Consider the following 8,333-nt stretch of genomic DNA (forward strand, 5'->3'; position numbering starts at 1 on the left):
GGAAATTGTGTGAAGTGTTCTTGCCTCCACCAGTAGTCTATAACTGGAGTGGGCGGTGTAACTGGGTGGAGTGGGTTCCTATGGCAACTCACTCTACAGCAAGGCCAGAGAAGAGCGGTTAAAAAACTGCTCCAACTTGCTCACTTCACTGGCGGTTGGCCTCTTCAAAAGATTGTAGTTTAAAAATGATAAATCTGAAGAGCTTTATATTGTGAGAATCACAAGACCCAGCCCTACATTTTGTTGCATAGTATGTCTCTGAAATATTAAAAATGAAGGCACAGTCGCAGTTTAGAAATTGCCCTTCAAATTTGAGGTGGCTAGAGTGCAGTTTCAATGAATGTCAATGGGCGGCGTGAGTTGCAAACAAATGGTCATATTGTGAAGACTATCAGGACTATCGCCTAGCCGTGGACATTTTTAGTGGCAGCAGGGATAGCTGAACGTTTTGATATAAGATTTGTGTAGGTGGGCTTGAAAATGAGGGAGTGATGGCAGTTTACAAATCATGTCCTGATTTTTCAGCTCACACTCTAGCTTTTGTCAGCTCCCACTCTAGTTTTCAACATTCCGCCATTCATTCCTATGGGACCAATTTCACCACAAAAACGCTGATATTTCGTGAACCATTCGGCGAAACGTTCCACAAAGTAATAGCACACCAATCGGGAACAATCCGCACGTTTCGGTATATTACTGTCTATGTAGTGTAAAAACTGCGGGAGGAGTTAGGGTGGTAAATTTGGCAATAATAATAGGAATATATATGTGAGATAACAGTAAGTGGTTGCCATGCAAGAACACTTAATGACAGGATTCTCCCAATTAAGCCTTCCTAAATGTAACCCATTGGAATTATGCACCACAATCCTTTTGCAGCGGTTTAACACTGACACTGGTATTTCCCCACCCCCCACCGATAACTGGCCCTACAGCCACTGATTATTTTCAGCCAAGAGTAAAATGGAAGTTGATTCTAATCCAAGAATCTGTCATTCAATAACATTTTGTTGGGGTGGTTACTGCACTTGCTACTGAGTCACAGAACAAACCCAAAACACTTGCAGTCAGGACACCGGTACGCCACGATCCAAACACATCAACAAACTTACCTTGAACACATCCTAGTTGTGGTCCAGCGTGAACAGCACCAGCAAGTCAGACGTTCCCTTGGACAGATTCTTGGGGACGACAATTGCTCCAGAGAACTTTCTCTTTACAGTCATTCAGTTTGCACTTTGACAACAAAAATAAACATATCAGTTATTTGGAAGAGCATCAACCCCAGCACTGCCCACATATTCTACCATGGACAGGAATACAATCAGTTTGATTTGTAATTCTGAACACTTGACTTCTTATGAGCAGCTCTCATATTTCCGTTGTCTTTAGGGTGCATTTATTTTACATTACAATTTAAAGGAGGATTGAAGTCTACACTCAGAAACCTGCAAGTTTAACCACCTATCTACCGGGCACTTATACCCCCTTTGTGCCCCGGCCAATTTTCAGCGCTGTCTCACATTGAATGACAATTGCACAGTCATGCAACATTGTACACATATGACATTTTTATAATATTTTTCACACACAGAGATTTTTTTTTGTGGTATTTAATCGCAGTTGGGTGTTTTATTTTTGGCACTATAAACAAAAGAAGAGCAACATATGCAGCAATGATGGGCACTGATAGGCGGCGCTGATGGGCGACACGGACAACCAGCCCTGACTGCCGAAGCTGAATGGGTGGCATTGATGGACGGTACTGATGGGGGCCCTGCTGGGTGGTACTGAAGGGCACTGATCATCAGTGCCCTGATGATCATTGCCGATCTCCTCTGTGACAGCTGCCAGTTATCGGCAGTACTTTCTGCACGCTGTGACAGTGTGAGGAAAATGCTGCCGATAACAGACAACTGTATTTACACAGTGAACTGTTGTGTCATTGGACGCAGCTGATCATGTGGGAAAAGGCTGCTGTGATTGGCCTTTTACCTCATCATGTGATCAGCTGTCTCCGTAGGACACAGCGATCACGGAGATCGCCGGGTGCGTGCCCCTGATGGTGCGCGGGGGGCACATTCTGGGAGGACGTCATAAGACACCCTCCCAGAATTAGGTAACCGCGCTGTAGCCGTCATTTGGCTATATCACGGTTACCAAGTGGTTAAAGGATAAGCTCACCTTTTGTAAAAAAAAAATAAAAAATTAAAAATGCACGTTTTTTTTTTTTGCAGCCAACAAAAATGTGCATTTACTATTTTTGTACATTACATTCTGTAAAGTATTGCACCTGTGATCAGCAGATTGTGGGTGCAATGCCCGGATCCTGCAGACCCACAATAAGCTGTCTGCCCGTACTCCCATATGTCAGAAAGTTCCTACACTGCAGGAAGAATCAATGAACTACAAGAGTGCTCATCAGTGTCCTCGCAGCTCATTGAGAACTACAACCTGTCAGCCACAATGGCTGACAATACTTGTAGTCCGTTCATTCAAGGAAACTGAATGAATGACGTGGACATGTGGGTGGAGCCCTGAAGGGCCACACTGTTTTTAAATTGTGACAGCGGGTGAGGGAAGAAGCCCACTGTCATGGAGAGGAGCGCTGGTGGCGGGAGGTTGGGGAATAGGAGCATGGTAAGTGTTACACCCCAAATATGGGTGACATGCTCCGAAAGGTGCTTAGATCCTTTCATTTCTACATTGTTTTTGTTCAACCAGAGTGGCTCCAGGCAGAAAAGTACAACCTGAAGATGAACTGCTGAAAAACAATCTGGAATACATAGAACAGAGACATTTTACCTGCCAAAAGATTCTTTATTTCTGTCTGTCCAGTTCTGAGAATTTCAAAGCTCTGTCACACTGCACAGCTCTGTCTAGCAGGGCAGTAGACCTGATTTTAATCTGCTGCAGTAACTTACAGTTCTTGCTCCTCCCTCAGTCTGAATGGATAGTGAAAGAAGCAGTAGACTGATGAGCTCACACCCGTCACTCTGCTCTCTCCTCCTAACCGCATGCCCCTTACACGAGTATTGCAGCAGAACTGATTCACTTCTTGTGCTGCGGCTTCTCTCTGGTCAAATCTGAACTCTGCTGTACAGGGATTTTAAGAGTCAAATATCAAGTCAAAGTGTAGGCACTTGCATCATTCAATGTAATAATTATATATAAGCAGTAGACGAGCACATAAATGCTGCATTCTAGTCCATGGGGCGTCATTTTAAATGACTCATTCAGGGCAGAGAAATATTTTTTAAAAATGTGAGAGCCCATAAAGCTGCCCGTACATTTCACCTCCCACAAACCTATATGGATCAGGCCATATGAGCAGAGATGCAGTATGGATCCTTTTTATGCAGGATCTTTCAGCTAGCAAGATCCTGTAAAAATGTCGGCAGCCGTCAAAGGACAAGTTCACCTTTCGTAACGTTAAACCCAAACTCAGGGTGTAAAATGTAATATGTTGTTATGATCAGACTGGGCCCTGTGGGGGATCTTCTCCCCTCTCGCTGTCAAATTTTTAAAACCGTGGCCGTGTAGGGCTCCGCCCACACAGTCACCTGTGGATGAGAGACTACAAGTCCCAAGAGCCTTAGCGGCTGTCAGCTTTAGTCCTCAATAAACTACTACTGTGCTGTGAAGTGCCGTGGTAGTTCATTCATTTTTCCTGTCAGTATATCTGTTGGCTCGTACATCCCTTTACGTGTAAGAAGATATACTAACAGATCTGCAGGAGACCCGCATGGCGCTGGCACAATGGTCTACGGGCTCCTGCAGACAGAAATAAGAAATGCACATTTATTTTACCTGCAAAAAAAAAAAAAGTGCAATAATTATTGTTTTTTAAAAGGTGAACTCATCCTTTAAAGGATACAGTCACCTTTTGTAACGTTACACCCATATTCAGGGTTACAATCACACCAGCCCCTGCACCCCCCCCCCCCCATCACCGTTGTATCTGCTAATGGGGGATCTTCTCCCCCCTGCTAGCTGTCAAAATGTAAAATAAAAACTGCTATGCGGGGCTCCGGCAGCGTCACTCATTCACAGTATTCTGTGAATGGGAAAACTACAAGTCCCAGCAGCCTTTCCAGTTGTCAGTTTGTGGTTTTCAACCAACTATCACGCCAGTCCACAGCACCATGGTAGTTCATTGAGCCTTCCTGTCAGTAAGTATCTGCTTGCCCATACGGGATGTACAAGCAAGCAGATTCTGGCTGTGGTGGGAGCACAGCCTGCCTGTCCTCCAATGGGCAAGATTTATTTTTAATAGTAATGGCGGCGATCAGCAACTTATAGCATGACTGCGGCGGGCATTCTGACACTGGGGGGAACTGACTTGATGTCACTGACATCCCCAGTGACACCAATACACTGATCAGTGCTAATAAAAAGCGCTGACACTGTACTAATGGCACTGGTCAGGAAGGGGTTAGCATGTGGGGCGATCAAAGGGTTAACTGTGTGCTGTGTAAGCCATGCAAAGCATTGTGCAGTAGCTGACAGGGGAGAGCACTGTATTGTTTACATACAGTTCTCTCCCTCCGTCAGTAATGCTCCTCAATCACCGGGACCCGGTGACTGACAGCTAAGGCTGCGAATAGCTGCACGGGTAGGGGCGTGCACGGCTCAGAAATGCAAAATGACGTATATATACAGGTGATTTTGCGCACCCCTGCCGCCCTGTAGCAGTATATCTTCTATAGGGCGGCAGGAAAGCGGTTCACTGAAAGTACAAATACGAGGTAACCTGATAAGACTTCTTTTCTGATCTTCTGGAGTTTAATGGACACTAGCTAGATCAAAGCTGAGCACATAAATCTTGAAGATCTGAACTTCAGCTTCCCTTCAGTCTTACACAGTTGTACAGACTTCTCTGCTCTACTGACATGGCATGATTTCACTGCACACTGAGCTTCTCACAGTGTGCATCACAAGTCAGAGCCCACCTTATTTCCTTGCTGGAGGACGTCAAGCATCTATTCTTTCCTCCCCGGCCTTCCTGTCCCTGGTCCACCCTTTTCATTCATTGGATTTCACTTTCAATCATGAAGATTCGGCATCACATGTGTGCATTACCTGGAGTGATTTGTGTGCCAACCAAGCCTGCCGAGAGTGCCACTGCTGAGAGACGGACATCCAACCATCAAAGCATTTTGATTTTTGCACAAATCGTCCTAAGAGTCAGCCCACTGCTTGTATCAGAACTGAGGACCTATGAGAGGAGTACTGAGGCAGGGTGCTGTGATCATTTCAGAAGGCCAGCATCCCACTAGCACCTCTCACCAGCCATTGCATAGGGAAGCACAGAGACCCAGTGATGTCTAAACAAGCTATATAGTGAAAACAGAAAGTTTCCTTTTAAAACTCATCAGCATGTTGATGGGGATGGAAAGACTTCAGCTTCAAAGGAAACCCTGAGGAACATATCGAGGTGACCCTTTCTTCTGAGAATTGTAGTACCCGCCATGATACTTTGGATCATCCTTCACAAGTACAGAGATGAGGAATTCTAACAGTTTTCTGACATTCACAGCATGCTTGTTCCAGGCATTGAAGCCAAACTACCAGGCACATAGCATTTTCAGAAGACCAACAATGGCCACAAAAGCAGACCCATACTTCTCATGACAGGTAGACTTTGAAGGAAACGAATGCATGAAACAATATGGAGATCATTATGGAACACTCTGAAAATGCTATTTGCCTGGCTGTCTCTAGAATCCATACTTTGAAACACCAACTTGAAGCCAGCATGCAGGTTAGAAAGCAGGGATGCACCGATACCATTTTCTGATCGGCCAGTACCGATACTTTCGGTCAAGTACTCGCCGATACCGATTGCCGATACTTTGTGGTGCGATGTGCGTCAATACAAAATGTATGAACACAAATTGCACCACAAAGACCAGCATGCAATGTGAACAGGAATGCAATTTCTGTCCAAAACAAATGCGGTTTCCCCACTGGACAGGAGCGGTGAAGGGAGTTTTCCCGCAGCGGAGAGTGGGCATGTGGGGATGTATACCATGGTGGCAGATACTCCATATTCTCAGCGGTAGGAGAGGAGACAAAGACGCCGACATCTGAAATCCCTGCCGATTTCTCTCCTCACCTTGCAGCAATGACAGTTCAGGCTAGAGGACTATTGATGTCACATGGACGGTGCTGACCAATCAGATGCCACAGGGATGTTGGATTCCTATCTCCTGACGCCCGGGACATGTAGTTCCGGGCGCTGGGCAGGTAGTTTCATTCTACCTTTAGGTCTGCTGCGGGCAAGCAGCAGGGCTCACCTGTCAGGTGAGGCAATAGGTGGCAGCGCTGCTGTTGACTGCGTTGCACAGTGCCAGCCTCTCCGCACCCCCGTCGTGTGCTCTCCCCGTTGGGTAGAGGGGAGGGAGAAGAGCGGACGAGTCCCCTCCCCTTCTTGTGCTGACTCGGAAGTGACGTTATGATGTCACTTCCGGGTCCCCGTTGAGAGATTGTAGAGCAATCCCCATAGGAACAGAGGGGAGACATCCAGAGTCTTTTAGACCTTGGATGTCTCGAAGAGAACCTGTCACCAAAAATCATCACATAGGGGAAGTTGTCCCCGTGATTAAAAAAAAACTTTTTTTTTACAATTATAAACAATGAAAGTTACACCCAAGCACATGCCATCCCCCCAAAAAGGCCGGCACCCCCACACATACAAAAACGTACAAAACGTAAAAGCACACGCTGGGACGCCTACGCATCAAACCGTCGATTGCGATACGTTACATATCGCCGCGCACGCCAGAATGAGAGCGATAATTCTAGCACCAGACCTCCTCCGTAATACTAAACTGGTGACCTATAAAGGAGCTTTAAAAGTGTCACCTATAGAAAATACAGGGTACTGAAGCTCCTCGCCATTTCACAAGTGCGCACAAATTTAAGGATGACAAGTTGGATATCTATTTATTCGCTGCAACCTCGGCTTTTAGATTTTACAGAAAATAGGGTCATTTATTGCTTTTTTTGTGCCCTAAAATTAACATACTTGTATTTTTTACTGAAATTTTGCGATAATATGGGACATAAAAAATTGGAACTACCACTATTTTATTCTCTAGGGTCTCTGCTTTCAGGAAATATATATTTGGGTGTTATGCCATCTTCAGGCTTAAAATGATTTTTTAAATGTGTGCAAAAATGGCAAAAACGTCTCTGGCAGCCAAAGGGATAAAGTATAAGCCCTGACCCACCCATTCCTGACGAGCAGCCAATCGGTGCTCAGTACACTGCAAGGTCTCTCTCCTCCTTGCTAGTCCCCGGGTGCAGTGCTGGAGAGAGGGGGGGGGAGGGGGAGGAGATAAACAGCGCAATGTTAAAAATATGACACGTTTAAGTCGCCATAAAGTCTCTTTTGCTTTTAAAACAAGTAGATTGTCATGAGGGACAAGTAGATTGGGGCCCCGATTTAGTCCCTGGACACGTCGTTTATCAAACATTTCCACCCCCCTGTGCCATCTCGCCCGTACTGTCATCGCTGCAAGGAGAGGAGAGAAAGCCGCTTCACAGGTCTGCAGATTTGAAATCCCCACAACTATCTATTCTCTCCTTGCAGCGATGACAGTCCGGGCAAGGCGGCTTCTGATTGGTCAGCACCGTCCATGTGTCCATAACAGGAAGTGAGAGGAAATCCATGCAAACTGGACCCCCCAGATCACCAGAACTAGTGTCCCCATCGGAAGATTTCCCCTCTATCACTTTTCTGGGGACAACCCAAAATGTGGGATCGTCTTTCCCATTCACTTTGGATGATGATGGTAAACAGGACAAACAGAGAGGGGGGATCTCCCCAACAATGGGGGCACAGACAGCAATAAACACTGACAGGGGCTCCAATCATCTCCACTCCATCCAAATCTAAACATGACTTTCCTTTACTTATTTCATTTCTTTTAATATTTAGATTTGTTTTCAGTATTCCTCAGTGATTGTATGACACGGATCTCTTTATGAAGAGTGGGGGAGGGGCGGGGAAGTGATATTTGGGGGATTATAGCTCTGTATTCATTTCCTTTATGAATGGCTGATATGGGGGGGGGGGGGTCTGGCACAGCTGCTGGGGGGATTATTGGGGGGGTTTCTGCACAATGCTGGGGTACTATAGAATGAATACATGGAGAGAAATGAGATGTATTCTGTGCAGGCATGGGGGGGGGGGCAGAAACACTGGAGGGGGGGATGGGGGAAGTTGTAGTAACACTGGGGGGGCAGAAATACTGGGGGGGAGGACAGATACACTGGGGGGATGGGGACAGTTGTGGTAACACTGGGGGGGGGGATGGGGGAAGTTG

The 8,333-nt window shown here is 46.1% G+C and overlaps 1 long non-coding RNA gene across 3 annotated transcripts in view; it reads right to left on the reverse strand.

Annotated features, from left to right (window-relative positions):
• LOC149444991 (uncharacterized) overlaps nucleotides 1-8,044 on the reverse strand; it is a 30,073-nt gene extending 22,029 nt beyond the window's left edge. The window contains exons 1-2 of one of the 3 annotated variants that reach the window (XR_016306494.1): nucleotides 5,083-8,044; nucleotides 1,113-1,236 (exon numbers count right to left, since the gene is read on the reverse strand). This is a non-coding gene — a long non-coding RNA (uncharacterized LOC149444991). Of the gene's footprint in view, nucleotides 1-1,112; nucleotides 3,891-5,082 lie in introns of those variants that run through there. The other 2 variants (XR_016306495.1, XR_016306493.1) reach the window with 2 other exon arrangements.
• Nucleotides 8,045-8,333: the final 289 nt, after the last annotated feature.

Source organism: Staurois parvus, unplaced genomic scaffold (assembly GCF_062004578.1).
Source record: "Staurois parvus isolate SC_StPar_1 unplaced genomic scaffold, SC_StPar_1.0 ptg000755l, whole genome shotgun sequence".
NCBI classification, from domain to species: Eukaryota; Metazoa; Chordata; class Amphibia; order Anura; family Ranidae; genus Staurois; species Staurois parvus.